Source organism: Mustela putorius, unplaced genomic scaffold (genome assembly GCF_011764305.1).
Source record: "Mustela putorius furo isolate JIRA1106 unplaced genomic scaffold, ASM1176430v1.1 tig00000842_pilon_pilon_pilon, whole genome shotgun sequence".
NCBI classification, from domain to species: domain Eukaryota; kingdom Metazoa; phylum Chordata; class Mammalia; order Carnivora; family Mustelidae; genus Mustela; species Mustela putorius.
Window position 1 is genome coordinate 2,669,323 of NW_025421493.1, and position 14,883 is coordinate 2,684,205.

The window sequence follows — 14,883 nt, forward strand, 5'->3', positions numbered from 1 at the left end:
GCGAAGGCAGATGTTCAACAAACTGAGCCACCCATATGCCCCTAAAAAGGATTATAAAAAATGTATTGAAAAGATAAAATAGTTATAATAGGTTAAAATAGGGGCGCCTGGGTGGCTCCGTGGGTTAAAGCCTCTGCCTTTGGCTCAGGTCATGATCCCAGGGTCCTAGGATCAAGCCCTGCATCAGACTCTCTGCTCAACAGGGAGCCTGCTTCCCTTCTTCTCTCTCTGCGTGCCTCTCTGCCTACTTGTGCTGTCTGTCTGTCAAATAAATAAATAAAATCTTTTTTAAAAAATAGGTTAAAACAGGAAAGAGGAAAAATTTTCTAAAAAAAGAAAAATAGAAAAAGAAAAAATAATGAAAATTTTTTAAAAATTTAACTTTGAAAGACTAAAGTATCATGGGAAAAGAGCCATGAAAACTGTATTGCATTCCCCTAGCTCTGGAGTTCCACTGTTCTCATTGATCAATGGACTTGGTTTGGTTGGATGTTCTTGCTGAACTTCTGAGGGAGGGGTCTTTTGCAGTGATTCTCAAATGTCTTTGCCTGAGGGGGAATTGTACTGCCCTTGCCAAGGCCAGGGTAAACAATCTGCTTAGGTTTGTTCTCAGGAGCTTTTGTTCCCTGAACGCTTTCTGTACAGCTTTGGAAGATGGGAATGAAGATGGCAGCCTCCCAATCTCTGGCCCAGTGGAGCTGAGAGCTCAGGACCCCACTCCTCAGTGCGCCCTCAAAGAAAAGCAGTCAGTCCTTCCCATCTCCCTGGTCTCCGGCTGCACTCCAAGCTCACCCAGCCTGTGACTGAGTGTTTCTATCTCTGGTTCATGGCCCCGTTTGGAGTCTCCAAACCCAGCAGATTCCTGCAGTGTGCTTCCATGCCACTCTTCCCAGTGGAGGAAAGGGGGTGCCCCCGATCTGCCACTTGTGGGGTCCCTGCTTTGCCACTTGTTGGGTCCCTGCTTGAAGAGCAGTGGCCCGACAGAGCCTCGGATCACTGTTTAAGGTAATTCCGAGCTGAGAGTCCACTCCTCAGCTCTGTCTCTGCAGCCGGCTTCCCTGCTCCAATATCTGGGAGCTCTGCCACATTCAAGACACCCCTGGTCTTTTGTGACCCTGCAGTTCATGAGACCACACTGTACCAGTGTGGGCTCCACCCGCAGCTTAGCCTCTTGAGTGACGTCCCTCAGTGGAGCAGACTTCTAAAAGTTCTGATTTTGTGCTGCGCTGCTCTACCACTTGCCAGGAGCCCCCACCCCCCGTCTATCTTCCCATATATATTGCCTCAGATTCAGTTCTCCTTACGTACTACCTTCCAGAAAGTGGTCACTTTTCTGTTCTTAGAACTGCTGCTCTTCTCTTCCATCTCCTGTTGATTTTGTCGGTGTTCAGAATGGTCTGATAGCTATCTACCTAAATTCCTGGGACCAGATGAAATTTAGGTTTCCTATTCCTCCACCATCTTGCTCCTCCCTGGGTAGTAGAGACATTTTAGCAATATTTTTTCTTCCAATCCATGAGCATGAAAAATGTCTTTTCATTTCTTTGTGTCATCTTCAGTTTCTTTCATCAGTGTTTTATAGTTTTAAAAGGTTTTCACTTCTTTGGTTAGGTTTATTCCTACACATTTTACCATTTTTGGTGCAAGTATAAATTAATTTCTCTTTCTGCTGCTTCATTGTTGGTGTATAGAAATGCAACATATTTCTGTACATTGCTTTTGTATCTTGCAACTACTGAATTCATTTATCAATTCTAGTAGTTTTTTGGTGGAGTCTTTAGGGTTTTCTGTATATAATATCATGTCATCTGCAAATAGTGAAAGTTTTACTTCTTCCGTCCTGATTTGGATGCATTTTATTTCTTTGTGTTGTCTGATTGCTGTGGCAAGGACTTCCAGTACCATGTAAAAGTGTACTCCAGTACCGGAGTAAAAGTGGTGAGAGTGGATATCCCTGTCTTGTTTCTGACTGTAAAGGAAAAGCTCTCAGTTTTTCCCCATGGAGGATATTAGCTGTGGGCTTTTCATATATGGTCTTTATTATGTTGACATATGTTCCCTCTAAAACTACTTTGTTGAGGGTGGTTTTTTTTTTTTTTTTGGATGTTGTACTTTGTCAAATGGTTTTTCGGCTTATATTGAGATAATCATATATTTCTTACCCTTTGTTTTATTGATGTGATGTATCACGTTGATTGATTCGTGAATACTGAACTACCCTTGTAAACTAGGAATAATTCCCCTTTGATTGTGGTGAATGATTTTTTAAATGTATTGTTGGATTTGGTTTGTTAGTATTTTTAAAAAAAGATTTTGTGTGTATTTATTTGACAGAGAGAGAGAGCAAGCACACAAGCAGCCGAGCAGCAGGGAGAGGGAGAGGGAATGAGAGGGAGAGAAGGAGGCTCCCTGCCGAGTAGGGAGCTCCATATGGGGCTTGATCTCAGGACCCTGAGATCATGACCCAAGCTGAAGGCAGATGTTTAACAGACTGAGCCACCCAGGAGACCCTTGGTTTATTAGTATTTTATTGAAAATTTTTGCATCCATATTCATCAAGGATATTGGCCTATATCCTCCACTCTTTTTTAGTGGAGTCTTTATCTGGTTTTGGTATCAGGGTAATGCTGGCCTCATAGGATGAATTTGGAAGTTTTCCTTCCTTTTCTGTTGTTTGGAATAGTTTGAGAATAGATATTAATGTTTCTTTAAATGGGTAGAATTCACCTACAAAGCCATTTGACCATGGACTTTTGTTTGTTGGGAGGGTTTTTTTAAATTATTATTACTGATTCAGTTTCTTTGCTGGTTATCAGTCTGTTCAAGTTTTATATTTCTTCCTGTTTCAGTTCTGGTGATTTATATGTTTCTAGGAATCTATCCATTTCTTCCATGTTGTCCAATTTGTTGGTATCTAGTTTTTCATAATATTCTCTTATAATTGTTTGTATTTCCATGGTGTTGATTGTTATTTCTCCTCTCTCATTTGTGATTTTATTTATTTGGGTCTTTTCCCTCTTCTTGATAAGTCTGGCTAGAGGTTTATCAATTTTATTAATTTTTCCCAAGAGCCAGCTTCTGGTTTCATTGTTTTGTTCTATTATTTCTTAGTTTCTATATAATTTCTGCTCTAATCATTATTTTCTTCCTTCTGCTGACTTTAGGTTTTTCTTATTATTCTTTTTCTAACTCCTTTAGGACTAAGGATAGGCTATTTGAGATTTTTCTTGCTTCTTAAGGTAAGCCTGTATTGCTATATACTTCCCTCTTAGGACCACTTTTGCTGCATCCCAAAGGTTTTGAGTTGTTGTGTTTTCATTTTCCTTTGTTTCCATGTATTTTTAAATTTCTTCATTTATTTCCTGGTTGACCCATTCATTGTTTAGTAGCATGTTGTTTAACCTCCATATATTGATGGTCTTTCAAAATGCTTTCTTGTGTTTGACTTCCAGTTTCATTGCATTGTGGTTAGAAAAGGAGCATGGTATGGTTTCACTTCTTTTGTATTTGTTGAGGTCTGATTTGTGACCTAATATGAGATGTATTCTGGAGAATGTACCATATGCATTTAAAAAGAATGTGTATTCTGATATTTTAGGATGGAATATTCTGAATATATTTGTTACCTCCATCTGGTCCAGTGTATCATTCAAAGCCATTGTTTCCTTATTGATTTTCTGTTTAGATGATCTCTCTATTGATGTAAGTGGGGGTGTTAAATTCCCCTATTATTGTAGGAGATGAATTAGATCATTTATGTTTGTTATTGTTTTATGTATTTGGTTGCTCCCATGTTGAGTGTATAAATATTTACAATTGCTATATCTTCTTGTTGGATTGTCCCCTTTATTATGATGTATTATCCTTCTTTGTCTTTTGTTACAGTCTTTTTTTAAAAGTCTAGTTTGTCTGATACAAGTATTGCTACTCTGGCTTTCTTTTGATAGCCATTTGTATAATAAATATCTCTCCGCCCCTCACTTTCAATCTGCAGGTGTCTTTAGGTCTAAAATGAGTCTCTTGTAGGCAGCACACAGATGGGTCTTTTTTCATCCATTCTGACACCCTGTGTCCTTTCATTGGGGCATTTAGTCCATTTCTACATAGAGTAATTATCAATAGATATGATATTGAATTCCATTTTATTACTTGTTTTGTCATTGTTTCTGGGGATTTCTCTTATCCTTTCTTCCAAAATATTCTATAAGTAATACAAGATTAGACTTATTGGAAAAGTTAGTTATGTCTTCTGCTCCCTCATTTCAGTCTCTTCTCTTCCTTTATTTGTGGTTTGTTCTGTCCAAAATTTACTAAGGGATTTAATCTTAAGTGTTCTCACCACACAGATACACAGACACACACAAAACTAAACTATGTGAAGTGACATATATGTCAATTAGCTTGACTGTGATAATAGTTTCACAATGTATACATATAAAAACATAATCTGGGACGCCTGGGTGGCTCAGTTGGTTAAGCAGCTGCCTTCAGCTCAGGTCGTGATCCCAGCGTCCTGGGATCGAGTCCCGCATCGGGCTCCTTGCTCAGCAGGGAGCCTGCTTCTCCCTCTGCCTCTGCCTGCCATTCTGTCTGCCTGTGCTCGCTCTCTCCCCCTCTCTCTCTCTGATAAATAAATAAAATCTTTAAAAAAAAAACATAATCTTGTACACTTTAAATATATACAAATTTTACTTGTCAAGTATGCCTCAATAAAGATGGTAAAAAAATTTTTAAAGAACTTATAGAATATTTTGGAATACAATTAAACATAAACACACAGGACTTATTTGAAGAAAACTGTAAAATCTCATTACAAATATTTTATAAATATGAAACAATCTCATGAACCCATGAAAAGGCACATTCAGTGTTCTCAAATGGGGAGACTTAATGTCATAAAAATGTTGATTCTTCCAGAATTAATATATAAGTGTAATGTAATTCTGATTAGAATCCCAGCAAGATTTTTTTGTCAAGGCAATTAGATATAATGCGTAGCCAAGAAAAGTAAAAAATAAGAACACTTAGTGAGGGTTTTCCTTCGTAGGTGTTAGGAAATGCTATTAAGCCAGTGTGATCCAATCAGTCTAATAGTAATACAAGATTAGACTAATCAGTGCAGCAGAATAACAAATCCAGAATGAGACTCCAAGATATATAAAAAGTTAATGTATGACCAAGTCAATAGTTCAATGGGAAAAGGATATATTATTTAATAATTGAAACTGGCACAATTGGCTATCCATTTCAAAGAAAATAAGAATGGATTCTTACACAATTTCAAAAAATAAATTCCAGATGTCTCAATACTTAATATACAAGTAAAATGGTACACATGCAGAGTCTGGCAGATTGGGGGTACAGGGCAGGAGCAGAGGATATCTTTCTAATAATGATTGTATATCGATACACTATATAAAAGAAGAGATAGAACTATTCAACTATGTAAGTATTAAAAGTATTTTTTAAAGAAGAAAAATAAATTAGTTCATTCTGATATTTCCAGTTCAAAATTAAGATTATAGAATTTGTACTCAACTTCTTTGATTTTATAATTGTATCTCTTTTCTCTTGTGCTGAAATCTCGGTTGCTAGTGATATTAACATAATTATTTACTTTGTTATTCTAAATATCTAATAGTTTTAAAATAACAATTCCAGTATTGTTGCTAACAATATGATTATTGGATTAATTCAATATTTCTGTGTGATTCTTTTTGTCTTTGGACTATAGCCCATCACGTTAGTCATATTACTGTGCTTTAAAGAAAACTGAAATAATTCTCTGGGTAGTTCTGCCAACAACTAATACATATTTAGAGTTATTTTTTGCATTTTTGTCTTGTCCTGTTTTCAACTTTTAGGGATCTTTGGTTACATTTTTTATAATCATGAAAAAATTTACATGATTTCAGAGTCAAAACTATGAAAGACACATTCAGAGAAGTCTAGCCTTCATCCCTTAATGCCAACAGCCTGTTCCTTCTTCTTAGAGGTAACAATTTTTATTAACTCTTAGTTTATACTTTCATTGTTTGTTTTTTAAAACAAATAGTTAAATGTTTTTATTTTCCCCTTTATTTCATAAAAGTTAGCATACTGTAATACTGCTCTGCACTCTGTTCTTTCACTTAACGGTATATACTGGAGATCACACCATAGCAGCATATAGAAAGCTTTCTTATTTATTTTTACAGCTGTATGGCCTTCTGTTGTTCCAATGTACCATATTTCACCCAGAAAATCTCTTATGATGGAAATTTGGGTGGTTTAAGACTGGCTATGTGGGGAAAGGGTATTGTGAAATAAAAGAAAACATATGTTGACCTCTGCCCCCAATTCCTGGCACAAAGCTCCTAAAACCCTTGCAGTTGCCTAAGTGATAAGAGCATCAGTACCATTCCCCCCAAATATTTGGTTTTTAACCTTAGTTCCTGATACAGAGCTCCTAAATCCCTAGGAATTTCCTGGGTAATAAGGCTGCCGTTTAGTCTAACAAGGCAACGCTTCATGGACTCTTTAATGACTTCAGGAGTCATTCAGGAAACTAGCCATCAGAAAAACCAGGCCATGATTACAAGCTTGGAACTTTTGTCTCAGCCCCCAATCCTCCAGGAAGGGGAAAGGAGATGGAAACGGAATTAATAATCCATCATCCTATGTAATAAAGCCTCCATAAAAATCCCAATCATATAGGGCTTAGACAGCTTCTGGGTTTGTGAACACATTTACATACTTGGGGGGTGGCACATCCCAACTCAATAGGGCCAAAAGCTCCTGTGTTCAGGACCCTTCTGAACTTTGCCCTATTTCTCTTCATCTAGCTGCTCAGTCACTGCATTTATTATATCTTTTATAATAAACCATTAAACCTAATTAAGTGTATCCCTGAATTTCATAAGCCATTCTAACAAATTACCAAACCAAAGGAAGGGGTCATGGGAACCCTAACTTATAGCTGGTCAGTTAGAAGTACAGGTGACATGCACCCCAATGTTTATAGCAGCAATGTTCACAATAACCAAACTATGGAAAGAGCCCAGTGTCCATCGACAGATGAATGGATAAAGAAGATGTCAAAACAAACTGAAGGTTGCTGGGGGAAAGGGGGTATGAGAGAGTGTGGTTGGATTATGGACATTGGGGAGAGTATTGCTATGGTGAGTGCTGTGAAGTGTGTAAGCCTGACGATTCACAGACCTGTACCCCTGGGGCAAATAATACATTATATGATAAAAAAAATAAATATGGCCACTAAAAAAAAAGATGTGATACACACATACACACACACACACAGGAATATTATGTGGCCATCAAAAAATGAAATCTTGCCATTTGCAATGACATGGATGGAACTAGAGGGTATTGTGTTAAACAAAATCAGTCAGAGAAGGACAACAATCTTATGATCTCACTGATATGTGGAATTTGAGAGATATGGCAGAGGATCACAGGGGAAGAGAGGATAAAATGAAACAAGATGAAACCAGAGAGAGAGATAAACCGTAAGAAACTCTTAATCTCAGGAAACAAACTGAGGGTTGCTGGAGGGAAGGGGGTGTTGAGGATGGGGTAACAAGGTGATGGACATTGGGGAGGGTATGTGTTGTAGTGAGCACTGGGTATTATATGAGACTGATGAATTGGAGACCTGTACCCCTGAAACATATAGCATTATATGTTAATTTTTTTTAAAGGAGTACAGGTGACAACCTGGGACTTTGAACTGGTATCTGAAGTGGGGCAGTCTTGTGGGAATGAGCCCTTAACTTGTGGGATCTGATGCCAACTCTAGGTAGTGTTAGAACCAAACTGAATTGTATGACACCCATCTGGTGTCAGAAGTATTGCATGGTAGTACCGTGAGAGTAATAGAGAAGCACAGGAGGAAGAATATTTTTTTCCATACAGGTATTCTTACACATTGATGATAAAAATATTTAGTATCATAGTCATGGTAAGCAATCTGGCAATATAAAAAATGTTGAAGATGCATATAATATAATCCCATTTTTTAAAAATAATCTATGATCAAAAGCACATCTATCTGTCTGTCTATGTATCTGTCTATCCTTATCTAAGTATGGGGGAAATAGAAAGATAAATATTAAGTTGTTAATATGTATGACAGGGGTAGAAATGGAGAAGAGTTGGGGTAGCCAAGCTAAAAATGAAGGAAGGAAGGAAGGAGGGAAGAGAGAGAAGAAAAGAAAAAAAAGACTGTATATGTTAGCTAACTGAACATGATTTTTAAAAGAAAAAGAAAAGAAAAAATGTTGTAGTTAATAAATATGGTACCCATATATTCACATTTATTCACTTAGGTAAAATTGTGTGGATATATGTGAAAATATTTTTAATTATTTACAAAATACGGGAAAAAGATGCCATGTCCTATAACAGTGTAAAATTTTGAACATTTTTCTTCATTTAAAGGTTTTATTTATTTATTAAGAGAGAGAGCACAAGCAGGGTGAGGGGTAGAAGGAGAAGCAGACTCCCTGTTGAGCGGGGAGCCCGATGCAGGGCTCGATCTGGAGCTCAATTTCAGGACTTCTGGATCATAACCTGATCTGAAGGCAGACCCTTAGCCAACTGAGCCACCCAGGCACCCAGCAGTGTAAAATTTTAGATTACTTAGGAATAAAATATATGTAAGGGCCTATACGGAAAGAACTTTGAATCTTTAATGAGAAACACAAGAGAAGACTTGAAAGAAGTATACCATGTTGCGTGAGGGGAAGTCTCAATATTGCAAAAAATATGGTCTCAAAAATATTTACAATTGTAATGCAAGCCCAATAGGATTTTTATTTTGGAATTGGGTAAAATATTCTGAATTTCATCTAGGAGAGGAAACAGCCAGTTTTTGGAGAGAACAGTGATAGGTACTTGCTCAACTAGATATTGGGATGTATTCTAAAGTAACAATAAGATAGTATGGCAATGGCACAAGAATAGGCAGTTGATAGGGCAACCAAACACCCCAGTTGGCCTGGGAGTGATGGGTTGCCCAGGACCCAAAACTCTCAGTGCTAAAACTGAGACACTTCTGAACACACTAGAATGGTTGGTCATCCTAACAGTGGAAAAGAAAAGCCTAAAATCAAACCTTAATAAATAAGAGGGTATCACAAATCAGTGGAAAAAGGAAGGGTTTGGGGGTGCCTGGGTGGCTCAGTTGGTTAAGCATCTGTCTTCAGCTCAGGTCATGATCCCGAGGTCTCTCTCAAATAAATAAAATCTTAAGAAAATAAGAATTTTGTAAGAGAGGGTTTCAGAGAAATGGCAGCTATTTGGAAAAAATGAATTAGGCCCCTACTTCATAACATATACCAAAATAAACTCCAGATGGATTGGTGAGTTAGATATAAAAATAAAAAGTGAAAATGTGAAACAGTAAGAAATTATGTAGGTAAACATTTCCCTCATTTGGGTATAAGGAAGAACTTTCTAAGTATAAAGACAGCAGAAGATATCACAGAAGAAAATGTTGAATATATAAGAAATGTTGAAAATACTTGAATTTAATATATATATTCTATGTATAGAATTTAATTCTTGTACACATTAGAAAACAGCACACATAAGTGAGAAAAGCAGATTATAAATAGAAGGTAAAAAAATTTGCAAAAATATATTATAGACTAAAACAGCCACAGCCAAAGGAATCAAAGGACACATGACAACTAAATGTATTGTGGTATCTTGGATGAGATTTGGAACCAAAAAAGACAATAGGTGAAAAATAGGGAAATGTGAATAAAGTATGGACTTCAGTTAATAATAATGTATCAATATTGGTTCATTCATTGTGACAAATGTACCACACTAACGTAAGCTGTTGACAGCAGAAACTGAGTGTGGGGCATATAAAACTTATTGGTACAATCGTCACCATTTTTCTTTTTTTGAAAGATTTTATTTTAAGTAATCTCTATACCCAGCATGGGGCTCAAACTCATTACCCAGAGATCAAGAGTCACATGCTCCACCAATTAAGCAAGCTCGCCAGGTGTCCCATTCACAACTTCTTGAACTCTAAAGCTATTCTAAAATAAAAAGATGGTTAAACTATATATATGATATAAATACAAACTGGTGGTTGCTAGTGGCACAGGGGTGGGGAGCATAGGCAAAATGGGTGAAGGGGAATGGTAAGTACAGGCTCCCAGTTATGGAATAAATAAGTCATGGGGATAAAAGATACAGCACAGGAAATACAGTCAATCATATTTTAATAGTGTTGAAAGGTAACAGATGGTAGCTACACTTGTGGGGAGCATAGCACAGTATGTAGACTTACCTAGACTTGTGGAATCACTTTGTTGTACACCTGAAACGAATGTTACATTGTGTATCAACTGTACTTCAATATAAAAGTACATGAGAATTACAAAAAAAGGAATATACATATACATGTGTGTGTGTGTGAAGACACTGACCAATATGTATAAAACTATATGTGAAGGTTAATATATGTCAAAATATTATATGTAACATGTATACACATATAACATATATAATATATATAACATGCAAACAAATTAGAAAGATGAACATCTTTAAAGAAACATGAGCAAAAGCATATAGATAAGTGGTAAGTATGTGAGAAGAAATGTTCAACCTTTCTCTCATACAGTACCAAAGATATGTAAATGATTTTGACCTTTCTGGAAAGGAGCTTACCAGCATATAAGAGCTTTAAAATGTTCATACTTTTTGACTTAGTAAGTCCCCTTCAAAGTAACTAGCTTAAAGGGTTTATCTAACTTGCACACAGTGTTTTATGGTCGAATATGTTCTTCACTGGGTTATCTGTGATAGGAAGTAAGTGGAAAAGGTCTAAATGTGCAACATTTGGGGAATATGGTGGTGAGCTTTATGATCTGTACATACTCTGAAGCCATTCAAATATATCAAAGAGGAATGTAGCCTAATGATCAAGAACATAGGTTTGGGTTTTTTTTTTAATATTTTATTTATTTATTTGAGAGAGAGCGAGTGGGGTGAGGGGCAGAGAGAGATGCAGGCTCCCCGCTTGGACTCAATCTTGGGTCTTCAGGATCGTGACCTGAGCCAAAGGCAGACACTTAACCGACTGAGCCACCCAGATGCCCCACAGTTCTAGAATTATTATTATTTTTTTTAATTTGGTCTTTGGTGTGTTTTGTGTTTTGTTTTCTGTTTTGTGTTTATTTGCTTGTTTTTTGTTTTTTGTTTTGTTTTGTTCAGTGAAGCCAAGAGGCTGAGGAAGTACATAGGGGTGTGGAGGCCAGAATCTAGCCTGATGAGCAGGATGATGCAGGTTCCCCAGCATACGGTCAGGCACATGCCCAGCAACAGGACAAAGAACACTGTTCGTGGCGCTAGCCGGTTGGGGAGCCCCAGGAGAAGGAACTCAGACACACCACTCTGGTTCTCTCAGCTTATGTTCATCTTCTTCTGCTGGGGAGAAAAGGATAGTGAAAAAAGCAGAAATCAACAAATGTTGTTTTAACAGCTGATAGATTGAAATGAGATCCTTTCTACTGATGAAAAAAATTATTTGGTCTTTTTTTTTTTAAGTGTCCTTTTCTCATGTTTTCAATTATGTCTGTAATCATTTTACACAGAGTTCTAGTGTTCAATGATTCTAATACTGAAGAGTTACCTAAAAATTTGGAGTCCAATTCTGCTATTGTGTCTTCAGGCATTGGCTACTGGCAGGGTATTGCTTCATGTGTTCTGTAATATTTTTATTATAAATCATGTTCAGTGTGGTTTTACCTGTGGGGATCTTGTGGAAGATTCGTCTGATTAGAGCTGTTTTAGGTTGCTTCTGCCAGGTATTTCAAGGGGTATCAACAGCTAGGAAACACTTTCTACTAATTTTTTGACGTGGGGGTATTCTTGGACCTTGCAGGATGTTTTAAATCCCAAACCCATGTGAAAGCAGGCTTGAGATTACCAATTCTTACAGGGAGACCTTTTTACTGCCTTCCCAGGTATGAGGCTGTCTGCCCTATACTGGTGAATGGAATTTAATCTAGTTCACTCTTATCATAGGGGTAGTCCCTGAAAGTTTCAACTTTCTACAGGAGTCTTAGTTCCAATCCATGTCTTACTTTTAGGCTCAAGGCTGTTTCCTGCCTCTGCCTAGTCTTCAAAATCTAAGCCACCTGCATCCCATCATTAAAACAGCTAAATCCTGCTAAATGCTCTGGTTTGAGGTTTTCCACTTTGTGTTTGGACCTCTAGTGACTTCCTTTACTTACTTGCACACCCAGCTATATTTCTGAAAGGACACTATATTCTATTCTGTATTCCTCCATGTTTTACAGTATGGACAGACTTTCAAGTTACTTTCACCACATTACTAGAAATGGACATGAAAGATTATTTTTGAAGGAAAATAATCTTAAGATGGCAAGCAGCACTGGCTTAGATGTTAATCCTTCACTGAGGAGGCCATCCCCCTTTCACGGAGGAATGTAAACGGATTTTTTTTCCTGCCCTACTCCACTTTAAAATATTTTTGCTTGCCTAAAAAGGAAACAAAACTGTCAACCTATCAGTTACCTGAGGTCTACTGCCTCTTTTATTATTCTTTTTACCTAAATCTTGGTATATTTGGCAGAATACCAGATTTCTTGCCAGTTTCTTGCCGAGGACCATAGTGAAGGTGGGGAGGATACATCTCACATATGCACATATGCATATATTATGGATGGGTCATTTTTTAAAAAAGATTTTATTTATTTATTTGACAGAGAGAGATCACAAGTAGACAGGCAGGCAGAGAGAGAGAGAGAGAGAGAGAGGGAAGCAGGTTCCTTGCCGAGCAGAGAGCCTGATGCGGGACTTGATCCCAGGACCCTGAGATCATGACCTGAGCTGAAGGCAGCGGCTTAATCCACTGAGCCAATCAGGCGCCCCCGATGGGTCATTTTTAGTATGAGAGAATTGATCAGATGAATGACTCTCCAGTTTTTTGGTGAGCTCTGTTACAAAGGTAAAAGCTGTTTGGCGTGCCTTTTAGGAAAAAGAATAATTTACCTCCTTTCACATATTTCAAGAATGAATGTATAATATAATATGGATACAGAATAAGTTGTGAATGGGTGAAACTTGAATGGTTGGTCATCCTCATTTCTTCCCTCTGAGTCATCAAAACCCAGCCTATCTACCTCAGAATTGCCTTTCTACCTTAAAAAGCTATCCGGTCTCCTCCTCTAGTCTTGTCCTTCTGTCCTTGGCACTGTTGTGATTGTCTTCTTCCTGAAACATATGCTTAAGATATTTTAGATGCTCCCCATCACCCTCAAAATAAAATGCAAACTCCTTAGCATAGCATAACTAAATAGTCCATGTCTACCTCACGATTCTTATCTCGAGAGTCTCCAGTATATACCTTGCATTTCAGTTGCACCAGATTACTAGCACTTCCCCCAAACTCTACATATTCTTATTAGGCCTAAGAAAACACTTAATGAAAATATTATTGGTTTTAACAAAAATATTATTGATGAGTTTTCTTCCATTTCGGCCAGGAAAGTAAACCTTAATAAATTCTGGTATTGGTGTAAATAGAATATTGAACCTTAATGCTGTAAGCTTTAATGTATCTATGTTTCAATTTTTCAACTGCTTTAATGTTCTGGAAAAAATTAACCATTCAGGAATACATAAAAACATGTATATGGGGCCCACATTTTTCCTTTTGCCTCAGGCTCCAGTATGGCTCAGTATGGCACTTTTGTTGATCCTGTCCTTATTGAAAATTTTGATTTCTGTTCATCATGGATTTTTGCATTAATTTTAAATGACAAATACTGAATTGTCTAGATTAGGGAGGTTTTCTTTTTGTATCCCCTTAAATTCTGTGCACACAGTGAGTGCCTTATTCATCCCACCCTTATCCCACACTTGCTTGAGATCCTTATAGGTATATAAATAATCCATCTGTGACTAGTGGGCATCTTAAAATATTGCAGTTGAAATACAGAGCTTTTATTCCTGGAAGTGGTTTCCACCATACCTCCCCACATTTTAGTACAGAGCTCAGAGTTCTGAAGTGGGAGAAATTTTATTTTTAAAATAATATTTATTTTTTGAATAGGTAATCCATTCACATGATTCAAAATTCAAAAGGCATACAGAAAAAAATGTAAAGTCTCCTCCCATCCTTACCGTCTAACTACCTAGCCCCTCTCCTTGGAGGCAAACAACAAGGATATTGTTTAACAATATCCTACAAGAGATAATTTATGCTTATTCAAGCAAATGTGTACATATATTTTAATCTCCTTTTACACAAATGGTAGCACATTGTGTCTTGTATCTTGCTCTTTTAATTTAACTATGTATTGGAGCTCAAGTCATATTGGTATGTAAAGGTGTTCTTCATCCATTTTTATAGCTGCATAGTTAAGTATCTCATTGTAGGAACATTATTTAATCAGTATCTCAATGAGAGGCAATTGGGTTGTTTCCAGTCTCCTGTTATAATGCCGCAGTGAATAACTTTGTCATTGTGAACATGTGAATATATCTATGGGATGAATTCCTAGAAGTCAGATTTCTGGAATAGATCTGTACATATATAATTTGGTAGATACTATTTAACTGTTGTCCATGGAGATGGTACCAATTTACACCTCCACCAGTAATGTAAGGACAACTGTTTTGCTTACGCTGGCCACATGTTATCAGGCTTTTGCTTTTCCAGTCTAACAGGTAAGAGATGATATCTCAGTGTAGGTTTTTATGGGCCCAGCACGCTTCCGCTGTGCTACTCTGCTTCTCAGTGTATGTTTTTAAATTTCTCTTAAATATAAACATCTTTTCACATGTTCAAGAGCCACATGTATTTCCATTTCTTTGAATTGTCTCTTTATACCC